Source organism: Crocodylus porosus, unplaced genomic scaffold (assembly GCF_001723895.1).
Source record: "Crocodylus porosus isolate Cpor-Errol unplaced genomic scaffold, CroPor_comp1, whole genome shotgun sequence".
Taxonomy (NCBI): domain Eukaryota; kingdom Metazoa; phylum Chordata; order Crocodylia; family Crocodylidae; genus Crocodylus; species Crocodylus porosus.
The window spans coordinates 80201145-80220750 of NW_017728943.1; the positions used below are offsets into that span (position 1 = coordinate 80201145).

Genomic DNA, 19606 nt, shown 5'->3' on the forward strand with positions numbered 1-19606 from the left:
CAGCTTCCAAGAAGGTCACGTAAATTTTCAGATCTTTCTTGCTGGTTACAAAATGAGAACTGCAAAGGCATAGGATTTTATTTTGTTCCTCTGGTTTCTATTTCTTCAAGAGGGGACACAAAAAGTCCAAAATGTTTATTTTGAATGCTTTAGCTAGAAGCCCTGTATCCACAAAGTGAAGAGACAGTCTGCTCAAGTGCTTTCAGAAAAAGGAGCACTAGTTTAGTGGAACTAAGCAGATCAAGCTTTCTGACTATTTTAAAAACACTAGGAATGCATGGCTCACTGGGCACACTAATGACCAGTTTCAAATACCAGCTGAAGTAGCTCTGTAATGGAAAGGCAGCCTGACTGACTGACTGAATGCCAAACAGGACACGGAGCTTATTTGTTATTTCTCATATTTGCTTGTTCACAGGACCCACAACCTAGGTGTCTACTTTTGGTCCTCTGAATAACTAATCATTCACTTTTTTGCATGGAGGTTGTAAGAGTTATGTAATGTAGAGTGCTAATCATTTAACTTATTTAGGTGCTTTTAAAAATGTTACCCCTGGGTCTTTGAAGATGAGCTCCTATCTAGTAAACTATAAATATGAAAGGAAGGCATTTCCTCTGACCTAAAAGTTAAAAATTTGCTACATTTCCCTATACTTTCTGCACCAGGGTGACAGTTAACCTCCATGTCTCTGCAATTTTCATGACCTTATCTTTGAATCACGGCAACAGTTCTTTCTTCAGAGCCCATGCCAGCCGGAGTTCACTAAATGAACACTGCCAGTGACAAGGTGCTTTCTTAAATTTTGGTCTGAACATGGAATTCCCAGACAGGCATGGAACCAAACTCCTTGCAACACACCACAGTGAAGGCTAACCAAGGAGGACGGAAAAACTAGTGTAAACAGGGTATAGGATTGGGAATCAAGAAACAGAAGGTCCTTGACAGATTCCCTGCACTCAGACCTTTCAAGGCACATTGGGCAACCCAGCATCAGGGAGTAATTCCCCGATCTCAGGTTTCACCTGTACCAACATGTTCAAAAGGCATACATACAGCTGGTTTGTACTTAGGCCCAGGGAACTCAAAACTGGAGAGAACCACCCCAATCTCAGGTTCCCACACCAGTGTATTTGCATCACATGTGCAAAATTAAAGCATGATACAAACCAGCTACAAAGATAGTCCCCATATAATGTGGAACATCTTTGTAGCTGGTTTGCATTTTATTGTGTCCTGAATTGCTGGCACATGACTTATTTGACCAATGTAAAGTCTGTGAGGGGCCTTATATTATTTAAATTGCAGCACAGATCAAAATGTGTTAGTTGCTTCCCCCACAAAGGTGGCATATTCTTAGCTTGGAAGAGCATACCTTCTAAAAACCAGGGACATATAGGTTAGAGGACAGGATAAAGCATACAGAGCACCTATATGCATGCAGAGAGGCTACTCTGATGAATTATAATTACAGTGTGTCAGAACAGACTCAATTAATTGAGTCTGCTGAAGCATGGTAGTTACTGTACTCCTGCCAACTCCAGCATCATGTGTAGCAGCATCTCCAGGCTCCTTGACAGTACTATATCTTATGGCACAGTTAAGTAATTTACTATTCCTTAATATAAGCACATGTGTAGATAGCAATGCTTTACTGAGGAGCCAATTAGTTTATTCTGCACTAAAGCGCATGTGTAGATGCAACCCCTGTTTGGCATTTGTTGTTCATAATAAACTTATTATTTTAAGCGAGTAAAATACTTTGAGCTACCAAAACTATGTGGAATTTCTTGACCAGACTCCACATGGGCTTTTTACTTTCCTGCTGCCTATTAGAATCTCCTGTTACTGGACTCCAAAGTGTGCTGCCCAATGCAACTCTAATAAGCAGCAGATGCTGTACAGAGATGATAAAAGGCTCAGTTCTTACAAGTTTTTTTTTTCTTTTTTTACAGACAGCTTCAAAAACAGAATCATATTCTGTTAATTAAAATAGTAACTTGGGGAAAAACTTAAACATACTTCTAGCCTATTCTTAAGTGGTCCAATCATTCTTTTTTCTTCAAACCTATGTTTAGATCTTTCACTTGTTCTTGTCAATATTTTTGCACTGAAAGAATCTGGTAATGCAGAGACCATATTCACTAAAACATTACAGGGGCTGACCCACTTAGAGGCTCACCTTAAAAACAAACAAACAAACAAAAGTTACCCATAAGAGAATTACAACAACAACGTTAACCTCAATGATCTTTCATAATTAAATTTTGCTGGTAGAACACAGCACAGAACTAAAATCCTTTAACGTTTCCCTCAGGTCCTGCACCATTTTTTTGGTTATAAAACTTTTAATTGTGCAACATGTACAGAAATCGCAACCATTCTGCATTATGCCACAATGACACGGTGCCACCGTTGAATGTTGGGTTCTCTTCTGCATAGGCCCACATTGACAGTTTTTTAACTTTTGCTCCTAGAAATTTCTGTACCTTTTAGATTGGGAGAAGCCATTCCCAATGGCCTGTAGCATCTTATAAATCAGGACAAAACAATCCATATAGCCCAAGGCAATTTTGAGACTATATATACTCAAAATAATCCCTTAATCCTTTCTGTGGCCACTATCCTTGCTGTCCAGACTAATTTAGGCTCTTGGGCAGATGAATAAATTCAGGAAAAAGATAGGAAATTCAAACGTGCTTCTATCTCTTCTTTTTCATGGAAGATGCATTAAATCTCAGCTAAACCAATAATCTAGTAAACTAAAACCCCAAGGGTTATTCTTGAGTGCAGGTTTTTCTGCAGCAAGGCAATGCTGACCAGTGAGCAACCAACCTGGCTGACTAATGCACTAATTCCAAGGAATGTACAATTGTTCTTATTTGGTAGCATACTGGATCTGCTCCTACAGATAGGAGATATTTGTATTACAAAGCATGGACCTGTCTGCGTATTGTGATCCAAATTTTGGGCTTTATGATTTGTGGGACAATAATACAGATTGAATTCCAAAATACTGTGCTTCGTTGGAAACCTCCATGCAAGTAGATCATATTGTTATCTTTCCAAAAAGAGATCAACTTACAAATTGCTGGGCTCTCTCTTCATGAGTTTTATTCCATTTGTATAACTTAAATTCTATTCTCAATGCAATTAAATTCCTTTAATGGAAAAAAGCAAACTTGCTAAAATTCTGCAAGGTTTTTTGGTTTTGGACTTGAGTGATCCAAGCACCATTTACCACCAGATCAGCTGTGTCAGTAAGGATAACCATAACTCTGAAATTCATAAGGACTTTCCTAGATCGTGATGCACATTAGGCTGGTTTGGTAAGTGGAAAGAGGATATTACAACCATATGGATGAGGGAGAATTCCCCCTCCCAACATCTAATAATGTTTGTTTCCACAATAGGAAACCGTTTCTGTGACTCCTCTAGTCTAGGAACCATAAAACTTAACACAGAAAAGTCCTTACAATAAATTAAACATACTAATAAACATTTCCTCACAGTTTCTTTTATTTGACTATTTCTGATTTAGAAATCTTCTGTCACTAGGTAATTGTTACTGTTTTGTATTCCTACAGATATGCAGACTAGATATTTTTATTAGTTCTAGTTAATTTACTACAAAATCACAGACCTGTTCAACTGCCATTATCTAACTAATGAGAGCTCTCTACAGGACCCTTCTATAAACACAGCAAGCATCTGTATCATGAATTTCATATGGTTTGCTAGACCCTTCAGTAAACAACACTCCTCAAAGCCTTTTCCTTATATTCCTTCTATGCTTATCATTGTAACCGTATCTAACTTTGGCAACCAGTGATTTCATCAAGGTAGGTTACATTTTCCCCAAGATCAGCTTATTTTTCGCCACAGTGCTTTCTTGTCCTCGAAACATTCCTTCTTATTTTTCTGACCTGTTCTGCAAGCATGAAAAAAGATCTGCGTTCTCAACTATTTTGATACTGAACATACATGCATTTGGTGTTGGGATCAGTGCAACTTACCTGATCTTATATATGTTGTTCTGGTCACGTCCCCTGCCCCAGGGGAACTTGTTGCAAGTTACCATGCTCCGGCACAAAAATCAAACGGCTATATTTCTTTCTTTCGTTTTTTTTTTAAAAGGTTAAAATCAAACTGCAACAAAAATATGCTCTAAAATTACAATGCAGCCCAAGATAGGCAATATTTTTACCACTGTGCAGGAGTGTGAACATTATCTTGTAACCTTGCATACGTAATACTGAAAATTCATTAAGACTGGAAATGAAAGATAATTTTGAGATACATAACTTATAGATCTGATGATTTCTGGAGCGTCACAGCTACAACAAAAACTCTAACCCCACTTAAATATATACACAAGACCTGTTTTTGGCTCCCCAACACTTCCCTCTCCTCTCTCTCTCCTCCCCCCCGTGCTTATTGTATTAGTTATAATTTTATTTTTTGCTTGAGCCCTTTAAAGTTGGCCTCGTGATACTAAGCAAGTCTCATAGCAAGGGGAGGTATACAAGAAAACTGTTAACAAATTTATTATGTATTTAACAATCTGTTTTAGAAGTGGAAGACAGGATATGACAGAAACATGTTATCAGCACTCATTTGATATGACCTATATAAACTCCCTTGTGGCTTGCCCACTCATAAGTAACACAGTCAACCCCTTTGAGTGTAAAATATTATTAATACCAGAAACATATATGTTACTCTTGCTCTACATAGAAATATGCATTTTTATTTAAAAATTAAGGTTAAAGGACAAGTGAATAAGTACACTTCCTAAAAAGATTATATATTGTCAAAACGTACATGCCTGTGCATTACACTCTACTCTCTGTTGGAATGTGAGAAGACCTAAATTTCAAACCTAATTCAGAACAGAGGGTGTTTATACATGTGCTTGGGGATGGGGGAGGGTTGGGGGAAGGAGAAGCCAAGTGTCTTTAATCAGAGTGGCTCCAAGAGTCACTAATTAAACACCAGGAGTATCTCATGTATCGGCATCCCCATGCTGAAAAATGGCAGCAGTAGTGCTTTAACTAAAGCTTGTCGAACGAGCTTTAGTTAAAGCGCTCCCGCTGCCATTTTTCAGCATAGGGATGCTAATACATGTGACATTGGAGTCTGCTGGAATGTGGTAATTAGGTTGGGACTCTCCACTGAGCACGCTCCTACTTGCTGTTATTACAGTACATCGGAGCAGCCCCTCTGCACATGTATACATGGCCCAGAGATTTTTATTCAAGATCACGCTGAATCAAGCAGAGCAGACACTTGAGCCAGGGGTTCACATGCCCGGCTACTATCCTCACCAACAAAATACAGTGGTCGTGTATTGTGTGGGGTTTTGATTTTTTCTTTTTTGAGTCACACTTTCTCATGACCTCTTGACAAAGCTTTATTGAAACCAGTACATCTCTCCATGAAACATTCTGCATTCCTCAGAACGCACAAATTCTGCTATTATTTGCCACCCTTGACTGTAGCCAGATTCAGCTTCACAAGTAGTAAGAAAAGGGAGAAACACACGTGCCAACAGAGCAATAGGGACTCTTGACACTTGAAAGCAGTGATTTCCAACCAGAGTGCTGCAGCAACCCAGAGGGCCACAAGAGCCTTTTAAGGGTTCTGCAGGATGTTGCACAATATTAGCACTGCTAGGTGTGCAAACAACATGATTCACAGGATAAGCCCAGAATGCAGACAGACATAACACTTAGGCTGTTGTGCAGTTTTAACTGCAAGCATCCAAACAGACAAGTGTTTCCTATGTTGTGCTTGGCTTGTACTGGTCAGACCTGATGAAGAATGTCTTGCATTCAAAAGTTTATCCAACTCTATCCCAGCTATGCAGTTGGTTCAATAAAAAAATCCTTGCCTCAGACATACAAGCTAACTTAGAATGGTTTAAACATCCTAGAACACTGCAAAAGCATACCTGAATAGTCAGGGACTATTTTGAACAAGTCTCCTTAAATCAGTTCAGTCTTATGTATGGATACCAAGCTTTCTGTGACTAGCATCCGCTCTGTCCTCCAGGCATTCCATGCAATATCGCTCCACCCCCACAGCCCCAACCCCTGCATGGCAACTGGCTTCTGGCTGCACCCCTGCGTACTCTACTGCTCCAACCTATACTGCCTGTACTTGACTCTGTCCACAAAATCCCAGGCTGATCTGAGCTGGAGTGTGGGGAGAATGGTCAGGTGTACAGAGGGGGCACCTCTGCTCCTGAGTTCCCAGAGTGCTGCATACTCTGGGAGCTGCCCAGTGTCTCTGCAGCTTTTAAACAAGATGTGCCCCCAAACTGCTTGTTATTCCATTGGTATCAACTGATTTGGGGCATCCGAAGCCAATTTGGGTTGGGGAATCATTGGAGGGGAGCAGGGGTAGAGGAAATAGCTCTGCTTTTGCATTCCTGAGAGGCAAGGTGCTCAAGGTCTCCACAGCTTTGAAACAGCACTTTTCCCCAAACCACTACTCAATTTAATTACATTCCTGGCAACTGACGTGGAGATCTTGGGTAGCTCCCCAGAGCATCCAGCACTCTGGGACCCCAGAAACAGGGGCACCCCTTCTATCCATCCAGCCACCCCTCCCCATCCCAAACCAGCTTGGGATGGCCCAAAGCCCATTCAGTTACCACCAATGGAATGCAAATCGACAAGCAGCTCAGGGGAAGAGGCTATTTAAAAATGGTGGAGACCTCAGGCAACTCCAGAACACCCAGCTCTCCAAGAACTCAGAAGCAGGGGGTCAGGCAGTCCCCACAACAGCTATGGCATCCCCAGATCACCCAGTTCTCAGGTACACAGAGGCAGGGGTCAAAGCAACGCTCTTCTCATTGAACCCTTCCCACCCACATGGACATTATACACACACCTGGGAGCCCCCATTCAGGGTACCACCACACAGATTTTGGTAAAGTGAAAGAATGATCTTTGAACTCATTTGGTCTTGGCTGAACTCAAATGTTAGTAAGAAGGAGCATCAGAAAGCTGTAACTGTGAGCAATTCTCATATTTCTCTTCCTTGGCATCCATCAATTGGGCTCTTCCCTCCCCTGCTTTGGAAATATTGGGGAAACTGGGGTATGACCACTGGAAGACATGCTGGGTTTGGGGTCCACTACCACCCCAAGCAGCAGTCTTATAGCACTGCAATGCCTAAACAGTGACTTTTCTACTTACACCTTTTAGCAGTGTACATGAGACCATCTCTAAAGCAGGACAACTGGCAACCAGCTCACAATCAGTGAACTCCTGGAATGGTTCAGGTGTTATGGGCTGAGACATCAAATAGGAATACATAGCGTCAAAAGTATTTAGACCTGCTATGGTCTTTGAGTTCTTTGCAACAGACACGTTTCTCTTATTTTTCTGCAGTCAAGGAATTGAAAGCTGAGAGCTGGCATTTTCCAAGGGGCACTTCTTGTCGAAAACTGTCAAGAACCACTGCCTCTATGCTTTCCATGAAGAGTTAAAAAAAAACAAAACAACAACAACAAAAACACCACCTCCAGTGGGTAACCTGAACACTGTCTACACTAGTTCTTCCACTGCTGCTGCTACAGACAAGACTAACTGAAAAAGCAGCAAGGGTGGAAATAATGTAGCACAAAGTTACAAGGTAGATACAACATCTAACATTTAACTGACATTACAACAAAGGATTAACGGCTGGTAGGAAAAAGTAAGAGAATATTCAACAGAACAAATATATTTTAATTAGCACGTTTAAAAAGAATTCAGTATTGGCTGCGATTCAAATTTGAAGCTAGATTCCATGGGAAGAGACTGCTAGATGCAAGGAAAATTGTACATGCATTTCCTACTACATAGTTGCTTGAAATTCGGAAATGTATTATAAATATCCTCTCTCATGTTAGCACTCACTGTCATGGAAATGTATTTGCACTGTGCATAATATGAAATTAAAATTCAAGTGAAGGCGGCAGACACTGAACTACGGGCTATTGTTAGCCCCTCAAATATTCATTAACAGTGCAAAACATGATAATAAACTGAACGAGAGAGCAGAGAATTCCTGAAAGGTAGTAGGACAATTAAGATTAACCTGTATCATACTGCATAAGAAGTCAGATGCAAGAGAGTGCCTGCTCTGGTATCAGATTTCTATGTACATAAAAGAAAGAAAGAACTTAAATGAAGTCTGAAAGGTCACTGCACATTATGGGAGCATGACAAGGGCCTTCAAGCATGGAAACTTGTTTCAGCAGGTTGCTACAAAACCAAAATATGTGCAGCGGAGGTTTAAGTATGCTATATAGTCTCACCTGTTTCTACAATTTGCAGGCTATTTAAACTGCAGATGGTGGGTTGGGAGATAAACACCATTTTCATTAGATACATGACTGTTTTGGGAAGGTTACTGCACCACAGAGAGATTGTGAAAGACCACTTATAACAAATACTATTGCATACAAGATAAAGCAGTATCCCTTAAATGAGTCTCAACCATTTTGACTCAAAGCCAATCTCCAAATCCCCCTGCATAGCCACCTCCTTCCACCCCATGCATGGTCCTCTTACCAGACATGTAGCAGACATGAAACTAGCTCTGTGCGCTCTAGCTCCATGACAGAACATGCATAACTATGTCTGTACAGCACTGAACCTGTACCAGTTAGTTCTGCAATTAGCTCACTTGCAACACCGCACAAAAGAAGCTCTGCTGCTTTCTGTTCAACAGGTAGCACATACAGAGCAGCCTGGTATTACTGCATGACACTGCCAGAAACTTAGGACCATTTGGGGGTCAGGCGCTGGTCAAGCCCTCCACCCCAGTATTCATCTGTACAGCACACTTCTGTTTCACTGACTGAAACCCACTGTCCTATACAATCTCTGCCATTTTAAATGGTTTGTACTTCAGCAAATATTTGCCTCGTGGCACTGTATTACCAAGTCAAATCATTCGGCCCAGCAGAGCAGTAAGAATGATCAGAGGAGAAGGATATTTGCTGGATACTCTGCTTTGGAGAGTACAGATAGAGCTATACCCTAATACCAAACACATAACTGCAGCACATCATTACTGTCATAATGACATAATGAACAAGTAATAGAAACACTGAATTGTAATAGTTGTCTGAAGCAATCAATAGTGGTCTACTTCAAACAGCTGATCACCTTTCTGCTAACAACAAATGGAGCAGTTAAGATAAATGGCATTAATAGTGTAGTCTTCTATAAAACTTCAACGGTATGCTTTGCAGCATTTAAAAGGCAAGTATTCCCATTTTACAGAACTCTGGGCAACCAGCGCTTCATTATCTTGCCCAAGGCCAGAGTACTGCAAGGGCACATGTGGAACACAACCCAGATCTCCTGATTGCCTACCTGGTGTCCCACCCACTGGGCCAGAGTTCCTCCAGTGAGACACACCAGAAGAATCAAACTAGTTAGCCTGTGGAATCTAAATGGCCCACAAAGCCTTGAATATAGAAAGACAAGAGAACGTGTGCTTGTCCACCCACCTAGTTGTAAAAGCATTCAAAACACTACACTGATTGGCATGGCACATATTTCTGAAAAAATTATAGATATGCATACTTGAACTGCATTCAATCTAATCACTCAGTGTTGTTCTGCATTTAAAATATGCTGCCCAATCCAAAACATTACAAAGCAAATGGTATGGGCAGTCCCACAGGTGAGGACAAAATGGGAATAGCAGTGTGAATTGCTTTCAACTTGCTGTGCAGACCAGCAGGCCTTCTCTCAATTACAAAGATACCTGCTCTCCTTGTAAAGGGGGGAGGGGAAAAGGGAAGGCTATTTCTTCCAGTCAATTTAATCATTAACTTTTCCAAAGATATGGCAAAGCAGCAGCACAGCAGGCAAACATAGTGGGCACAGCTCTTAACTGACAATTACTTGGTGACCCTGCCATTCATGGCTGCAAAACGAGCCTTCTGATCATATCAGACAAACACCAGAAGATCCACAAGGATATGTGCATACTAACTGAAGGCAGGCAGACAAGCCCAGCAGTAAAAGGAGGTACCCTGGGACTCTAGAAACTCTTGAGTTCTGCTACTGCCATCCTCTGCAACCTTGAGCAAATCGCTTAGTCTATCTTTTAGGAACTCAGGTAGGAAGAAGGCTTTATCACCAGTTTCACCAAATTGTTTGTAATCTGCAATTCCTTGAACACCCTCCACACCAAAAGTTATCTTATGCTGGTCTGATGGACAGGAAACAAATTAAATGAACATGGCTTCTGCCAAAAATAATTTTTAGATGCTCTGAGGTGGATGAACAGAGTTCAAACCGCAGTCTTATCGTAGCTGCACTCTTTAAAAGAGAATCCGACTATTCGGTCAGCCAAAACACTGAACATGGCAAGAAACGTGGATGCATGCATGCTCACGCACATGTTTAGGACAGGGGTGGGCAAAATATGGCCCTGCAGGGCCCCTAAAAAATTTAGAAAATGCATATTTATCTGCTCCTGGCTGCCTGTTAAAGATGACAGGAGTCAGAGGCAATAGGACCCAGGGGAAGCAGACAGGACTCACCAGCAAGGCCAGCCCTGCCCCCAGCCTCTTCCCACCCCACCCCTCCCCCCAAAACCAGAAATCTCTGCCTGCTGCAGCTTTCACTGCTTCCCTGCACACTGCTGGCTGCTCCAGTACTACATGGCCCCTGGCTGCATCACTAGACAACAGGACCATGGGGCTGCTGCCAGTGACAAAAATGTTTGGCTAGTTTCACAATACATTAAACAGTTTTACAAAATTGCATTTAATAATTTAATTGAGGGTATTTTTTCATATGGTTGATCAAATGTTCAAGAGCTAATGAAAATATAGGTATTGTTGGTGGTACCTGTGCAGCATGTATTAAGAGAAGAATATCTTACTAGCAAGCTAGCTAAAATCCCACAGCTGGTTCAAACAATGTAGATATTTTATTGAAAATAAAAGTTCACTTTTATGCTGAGACTTGCATCTGGGCACTTAAATGCCAAACACAAAAAATATAACTTGTATACTTTAGAAAAAATGAATGGCTCATGTTCAACACAACATAGTTGTGCCCAAAGCAATTCAAGAATCAAGATTTTATATGGCAAGCTTCCATTTAATTTCAGGTGTGTCATGGAAGTGGTCAATGCTTTGGCAATTCAGCTTTTTTTTTTTTTTTGAGTTTTGCAACCAAACCACTGACTTCTTTTCTAATATCCTGTGACTTAAAGGCACATTTCAAGCTCATGACTTGATCCTTGAAGTTACTTAGAATGGGTGTAGTGCTCTTCTACTACAGTTAGCTACTACATTCTTAAAAATGATTTGACTCATGGTGTATGACTGAAGTCTGGAAACTTATTAAATTCTGTGACATTTAGACACGCTTTGATTTTTCCTCCTGAAAGGATGCTATTTACTTTGTAGACATACTAGTACAATATGTTCAACTTCTCACCCGTTTTAAACAAAATTACTAGAATTGCCAGGGAAGGGTAGCCTCTTGTGATTCTGTACCTCTCTCCCCTCAGAAATTAACAAAAACAATTCCTCAACTGCTACATTCTGCTATTATAAATACATTTATTCAGAACCCATCTCCAAAGTCAGCTCTCTGACCTCACAAACTGTAGCAGACATTTCAAGGTCAAAAGATTAGCCCTTGGGAGAAATGAAATGCCCCAGTTGTACTGCTTCATGCAACTGTCCTAAGCAGCCCACACAGAGAAAGAGAAACAAAAACCATACTATGAACTGAAGAATCTTGAAATTCAGTGTTTTTTTAAATCTTTTCCATGTGATATCACCCAATAGATAACATGGATGCACCTTGTTTGGGTGAAGAAAAGCAAAGCATTGGTTGAGATCATCGAAGTATGCTATTTGCCATAAAGATCTATGTCAAAGAGCTGTATGTAGTAATTTCAAAACACATAACTGGAGACGGAACATACTGATCAGTGAAAATGAATAAACCCCTGGATTTACATTTAATTTAGAGAGGACGTTCTCTTAATTATAAGAGCTTTTTTCATGCTTTGCATGAAAAAGAAACAATTAGAATAATCTGAAACAAAATGAGTGTGAAATTTCTCACAATCTCACATGCCATTACAGCAAGTGCAGAGACATGTAACAGCTGGTCAATTTAACGTACATTCTCAGTTATTAAACATTACCTGCAGGTCCATTAAACTGCTTTTCTACTGGAAACACTATATAAATTACTACTCACAATACAGAGGATTAAGTTGACCTTTCTCTAGGGCATGATATATTCCCACTCAAAGGCACTGAAGTATGAAGCTAAAATGGTATTAGCTGTTCTTTTCATGTCAGCTTTCATAGCACCACCTTTAGTGGGGAAGTTGGGAAGTATAAGCCTACCCTCATATCACTTCCTTGCTGTAACTATAATGGTGTTAATGGCCATTTATAAAAAGAGGCAGAGATTAAAGAGATGTAAAACCAAACGTATAAATCCAGGAGCTGAACTCCTGGTCAGATCAGTTTAAACTAAAATTGCCTTGCTTAATTTTCATATTGTTCCTGTAATTAACTGCCAAGTATAACTTGCATACATCTCTTACGTACATTTCCTAACTGTACAGCATAACAAGTCAATTTATGACAAATGATGGGCATATACCACTGGGCCAATGTTTTTAATCTTTCATCTGGAAGAATTAAAAACATTGAGAACTTGATCAAATAGAGATTTTGCCAGTAGTAAACACTTGCCTTTGGCAAGTTAACTATGCAAATCACAACAATTGTATGTTAATTAAAATGACTTCTCAAATACATCATTACAGCCAGACTAATAATTTGATGCAATATGCTCAGATCCTTGTGAAATGCAGAGGATGAAAAAACTGTTTATTGTGATTAAAACTATACCTGTCTTAGATGCATTTGGAAGGGACAGACAAAGCCAGTCCTCCCATCGTTAATCTCACATAGTTTTTAATACCTGAAGACTCAGGAAAAGGCATTAACCTTTTTTAAAATTGAAACCAGAACTCTTGGATATGCTGACTCCACCCCTGCCAGACCAACCATGGCTATTCTGATAGAAAATATAACAAGTGTGCAACTCCATCTGAATCTTGCCCCTCCCTCACACGAGTTGCAAAAGTTATGATAGCACTAGGGAAATACTAAAGCAGCTTAGAGCAGCATAATGATTTCACAGAGACCACAGGGGAAAGATACTTCCATGCAATATTGAGGATAAAGACAAAACCTAAAAATTGTTTCAAAGCAAGCAGCCAGAAGATTCATTCAGGCTGCTTGAACACCCTCCACTCCTGTCAAACTGCTGAGGACAGCACCCATACTGTCTTGCACACACAGGGATGAAGGAAAATCATTCCTGTCTGCCAAAACCTGGGATGCAATTTCATACCTTTGATGTAAGTCACTACAAAGTGCAGAATATTTACTACAGAAGCCCACAGAAAAACCTCTAATTGTAGGGACTAGTCAACCTCCACATAGCTGCACTATCAAGTCTTTTGAGTTATCAGGACCAGGATCCAGAGCTTACTCACTATAAAAATTGAGTCAATTAAAATATTTCATTTTCTGTTGTCCAATTTTTAAATGTCAAGACATATGGCAAACAGAATCCTTTGCTACTGGTAGCAACATACAAACATTATCCAATCACACATATACCACTGGTAGCCATCAAACATTTTTTAAAGCTTTTTGCTCTGTACATTAACAAAGGTATATATATTCTAATGGAATTTATGACAAAGGGAGAAGTGAAATTACTGATATTTTTGGAGTATATTCAATCCTTCCAAGCACAAGGAACCCATGGCCACCCTACCGGATAGAATAAAGATTATACTAGGAAGTCAACCATGAATTTGGTGCAAGTGAACAAAAGCAATATGATATAGGAAACGCACACACACTTTACTCAAATTCCATTAAGTTTTGTGGCAAAATTCAGTGCATATTCTTCCAGGAATTTAGATACTGAAAAATGTAATAATTAAAATATTTCAAACACCTTTGAGATATCTAAAAGGGTCAGTTGTACACACACACACACACACACACACACACACACACACACAGCCACAGCCGAGAAGCTAAATAAGTTCTTCGCAGTTTTTCACTCTGGAAGACTTTAAGGAGTTCCCCATGCTGAAGCCACTCTTTTCAGGGGAGAAATTGGAAGGACTGACTTAAACTGAGGTGTCAGTAGAGAAGAGTAGAGAGGAAACAGGAAACTAAAATATAGTGGCAAATCACCAGGACTAGAAAGTACTCACCAGATAGAACTCCAACTTTGAATTGCAGATGTACTGATGTTGGTCTGAAAATGATTTTTTTTTCCTTTTTTTTTTTTTTTTTAACAATTACTGTACTTGAGGACTGGAGTATAGCTAACATAATGCCAATGTTTAGAAAGGACTCCAGAGGGGTCCAGGAAACTACAGATCTGAGAAGCCTAACTCTTATTCCTGAAAAACTGGTAGAAACCATAACACAGATAGGAGTGTCTATCAGATGGATGAACAGAACTTGCTGATACTTTGTGTGTGTGTGGGGGGGGGGGGAAGAGGAGGGGCACATGCCTCAATCTGCTCAAGTTACAAGGACATGGATTCAACAAGCACACGGATCCAGAGGCATAATAGGGCAACTCTGTACCCTGAGCAGTGATGGTACATTGGTCACACTGGCAGCATTACAGACAGTATTGCCCCATGTCTCTCTCCCCCATATTGTGCAGATCAGGGTAAATCTGATTGATATATTGTATCTGGATTTAAAAAAAAAAACAAAAAACCTTGTGTCAAAGTCCTGCACCAAAGTCTCTTTCTGAAATTAGGTTGGCATGGTATTAGATGCAAGGTCCGCTCATGGATCAGCAACTGGCTAAAACAAAGGTATAAATTATTATTTCTCACAGTAGAAGGAGCTAGCAGTGGGGTTTGTGCCATTTAACTTAGTCATAGATAATCTGGAAACAGGAATAGCTTGTCAGGTTGCCAAGCTCACAGATAATGCCAAATTATTCTGGGTGGTAAAAAAGAAAGCTGATTTTGAAGAACTACAAAAGAATTTCATAAAACTGAGTGAATAGGCAACAAGAGCTCAATGTTCATAAGCACACATGCATATGGGAAAGAACAATCCAAAATGCACACATACTATGACAGGTTCTACATTAATTGTTACAACTCAAGAAACAGACCTTGGAATTACTGGGGGTTGTTCTCTGAAAACATTAGCCTAGTGTTCAGCAACAGTCAAAAAGGTGAGCAGGATGTTAGGAATTAAGAAGTTTGAAAACAAAATAGAAAACATCATTATGCCATAGTATAAATCTGTGGTACAGCCAAGCACTTTGAACACTGTGTACAATTCTGGTCCCCACCGTCAAAAGGAGGTAGCAGAACTAGAGAATGGCAACAAGAATAATCAGGGAAATACAAGATAAGTTCATCATCATGTTTAGCTATTTGTTTGATATACTTTGAATACTGTGAAAGCTTTCAAGTCACAAAATCAAATTCTTATCAATATAAGGCAAGGAGTTTCCAAATACTAGCATTGTTCGGACCTTTAAAAAATAGTGACTTAAAAAAAAAGGCATGCTTCCTTAAGAAAGCAATGGCTAGTCCCCATTAGCTCAAACTCAATGTTTTCACCATCCTTCTCGTTCTCAGACTGCATCTCAGGCCACACAACAGTCCATCTCCTTAGTGCATACATGACCCATACACCATGTTTTATACTAACTCAAACATGGGGATATAACATGGTCTTAGGCCTCATATTGATGGAACTCAATTATTTGAGTCTATGGCACCTAGAATCCCATTTAGAACTTGGTGAGAAGCAACACAGTCAATAACTCAATAGGGAGACTCCCTGTGCCTGAAGAAGGGTGACTGCATGTAAAACCTTGCTGAGAACTTTTCCAACTACTCGGTTGGTCTAATAACCAATTTCACATCTACCCAAAGAACCTTGCTTGCCTATGTCCTTAGACCAAAACTACTACAACCAAAAACCCAGTCAATAACTCAGGCATTCTACAACTACCTCCAGAAGTTCATTTGCACTTCAGAGCTTTCTTAGAGGCCAGTCTACAAATGTTGAATAAATTCCCATGGGAACCAAGAACTACCACAGCCTTATACAATTTTCCCTTGGAGAAAGGAAGAATGAGCCACCCAGGAGAGATGCTAATCACACTGCGTCATTCATTTCTGCTCAGTTATAAGGATGATTTGTGTTTTAAAATAGTTTGGAGGTAACAGAATGGGAATCATTAGAAACAATGCTCCAAGATGCTTCAATTTGTAATTCTAGGGTGGTCTTTCTGGACCCAGCACTTCAGGCTTATGGGCAGTTGTGGGTAGCTAGTACTACTGATGATCAGGCAATACTTGAAATGATGCTATGAGCAGTAGGGGGCCTTAGCAGTTAGAGTAAACATTTCTAAAAGTTATATATAAGTAAGCCTTGGGGATATTATTTTGCATATACTTAAGTGCCTTTACTACTTCCAGCAAAACTATATTTCTAATTTTAAAAGCCTGAATAAAGATGAACCCATGTGCTCTACTGCTGAGGAACAGAGTTCATTTATATGGCTCTTTCCATAAGGCTGCAATAACATTATTTTTAACCTTTCTTATGACAAAATTTAAACCAATTCTGTCTTGGACTGTAGCTGCTGTCTTGTGCAAACAGAAAATTGTATGCACCATTTTTTAGTTAATTGTTTTATTTTTGAACTACAATGATTAGAATGAGGTCTTAAAATTGAATATACAAATTAAGAAGCTTTTACCACAACAGGGATATGGCAATTGATAGCAGCTGAATTTAAAAGTTCCTATACTTACAGCCAGATGAGTCTTTATGGGGGAAAAAACACATACTGATTTTCTTGGGCTTTTCCTTCCCCTTACTTTATTGTACATTTTATATATGAATAATCATCATATACAGACTCATCAAGAACTTTGACAGAACTTTTAGATTTTATTTTTAAATGAAAAGATACAGCATTCTTGCTCTTTATATGTTACTGATCTATCTATGCCCTTTCTGGGGATTTGGGCACAAGGGAAGATTTACACAACAGAATTTCTTAACCTGAAGGTATCAGTAGATTGAGTTGATTGGTATAATATGTAACTGGTATAAAGGAGCTCCTTCTCAATCCCTGGAGAGAGGATTGCATGTTACTAGGTCTTTGGAAGGGTGAGATTTAAAAATCTGAATAACTCAAATGAAAAATCCACAGCCAGTCATCTCTCAGCTCAAACTCTGCTATCCTCAGGAAGCAGTGACAGAGGGAGACAGACAATTATATCAATTCTCAAAATGCTGCGCTCTGAATTTTCATAGCTTGACTGAAGCCCCCTAGAAACCGGAGGAAAGGAATTTAAATTAAGTTCTTTAGGACTTTGGATGGAGAGGGCCAAGTTTCCACCCCCCAACAATATTTTTAAAAGATCTATATTTAAAGACAGTGTAAAGGGGCCCCAGGCCCATTACTGAGAAGGGGGAGGGAGCCCAGGGCCTGCTGGCCAGCTCGACTCCTTTGAACAGACTTAAGGGTAAAAAGGGACCTAAATAAGATGGCCACCTACCACAGGAATAGGCAGTGATTGGCAGGCCTGGGGCAGAAGCAGAGGGCGATCCAGGGAAAGGCTCAAAAGCCCAGGGGCTTAGCCCAGAAGAGGCAGTCTGGCTATAGAAGCCACTGGAAGCAGAGCCTCTGGACAGCCTGGAAGAAGTGTGCCCTGCCCGTATGGGTCCCAGGCTGGTCTTTATGGAGACCGGGATTGCTGGACACTGACAGCACAAGGACAGGGCCTGTGATCCACTCCCTGCATGCCCCTGTTCACAGAACTGGCACCCATTGCAGGGATTTTTGGGCAGCAGATTGTGGCCCTGCCCCAGACCTCAGCCCCATGCTGTCGCTGCCCTAAGATCCCAGCCCTGGTCACCCATCCCACTCCTGGATGCCTCTCCCCACCAGCCCGTGGCCCCAGCCCAGCCCAGCCGTTGCCAGGGCTGCTGCAAAGTGAGTCTGGCTCCTGTGCCACCCCAGCCTTGCTGTATGCCTGTGGGCAGCAGGACCAGCTGCATGCACCATGATCCAAGCTGCTCCCTGTGCCTGGGTTGGGCAGAGCTGAGCAATCCGTTGCTGAGCAGAGCAGCAAAACTCTCTAGCCAGGAACCTCTGGCTTTGGTCCCAGCAGGAACACATCCCAGTCAAAGTCTCCCCTTTTGGCTACAACACCCAATGCCTCAAGAAGGCTTTAAAACACCCTGATGCACATAACAGAAAGACGGGGCAGGGGTAAGCAGCAAAGCCCAGAAACATGGGGAAATACCCATAGTAGAACATAGTAGGAATAGCTGCCAACCTTTTATGGCCCACCTAGAAGACGACTTCCTCAGGAACTGTGCCATCAAACCCTAACTATAACTGAGATATACAGATGACATCATCATCATTTGGACAGAAACCCTGCAGTCTCTGATGGACATCCACCAAAAATTGAACAAGCACCACCCCTCCATTAGACTATCACTTGAATACTCTAACACCAACATTTCCTTTTGGACACCATGATCAACATCCAAAATGGTAAAATTCAAACCACCATATACAAGAAACCCATGGACTAGCATACATATCTACACAGAACTAGCAATCACTCTAGACACACCAAGAAAGCTGTAATTTACAACTAAGCTTTCCGAAAGCACCAAATTTGCAGTGAGGATGATACCCATGATCACCACCTCACAAATCTCAAAAGGGCCTTCAGCCAACAAAGACACTCCTCTAGAGAGATGGATCACTCTTCTGAAAGAGCCACCCAGACACCACGTGAAGATTTGCTGCAGTACAAAAAGAAAATCCTCACAAATTGCATACCATTAGTTATGACATATTACCCTTCCCTGGAAACCTACACAGAAAATCCTCAAACAGTTGCAACGCATACTAGACGAAGACCCCATTCTTAAAGGGATCTTCCCAGAGACACCCATCCTAGCCTTTAAACAAGCATTGAACCTTGCTAACTTCATCACTAGAAGAGAACGCCCTATGACCCAAACCACACCCAATGGATCCAGACCATACCAGGACAAAAAATGCAAACCTGGCAACATATCTCCACCACCCCCACTATAACTACACCTTACAACAGAGCCATCACCATTTCTGGATCCTACACCTGCACCGCCAGCAATGTAATACATCTCATCCAGTGCACCAAATGCCCTCATAGAAAATATGTAGGAGAAACCAAACAACAGCTGCGCACCAGAATGAGTGCACACTGGAAATCTATCAAAGACAAGAATACCCAACTACCTGTGGGGGCACATTTCTCACAGGACAATCGCTCCCTCTCGGATTTCTGAGCTCTAATCCTCAAAGGGAACTTACAACACATTTTTCGTAGACGAGTCTACGAACTCCACTTCATCAGTCTATGGGATACTGAAAAAAACTCATAGACTCAATATAGACTTATGATTTATGACACATTACAACCTGCCTGACCTGACCTCTTACACTCCTTCCCCATCCC

General features: G+C 40.8%; 1 protein-coding gene and 1 long non-coding RNA gene across 3 annotated transcripts in view; both read right to left on the reverse strand.

Moving 5' to 3' along the window:
• Positions 1 to 19606, reverse strand: part of ZFAND3 (zinc finger AN1-type containing 3) — a 188890-nt gene that overhangs the window by 124947 nt on the left and 44337 nt on the right. The gene's annotated exons all lie outside the window — the stretch shown is intronic.
• On the reverse strand, positions 14733 to 19329 carry LOC109319840. Its single transcript, XR_002103641.1, has 3 exons — positions 19131 to 19329; positions 18101 to 18106; positions 14733 to 14742 (listed from the first exon to the last, which is right to left on the reverse strand). It is a non-coding gene; the product is annotated as an uncharacterized LOC109319840 (long non-coding RNA).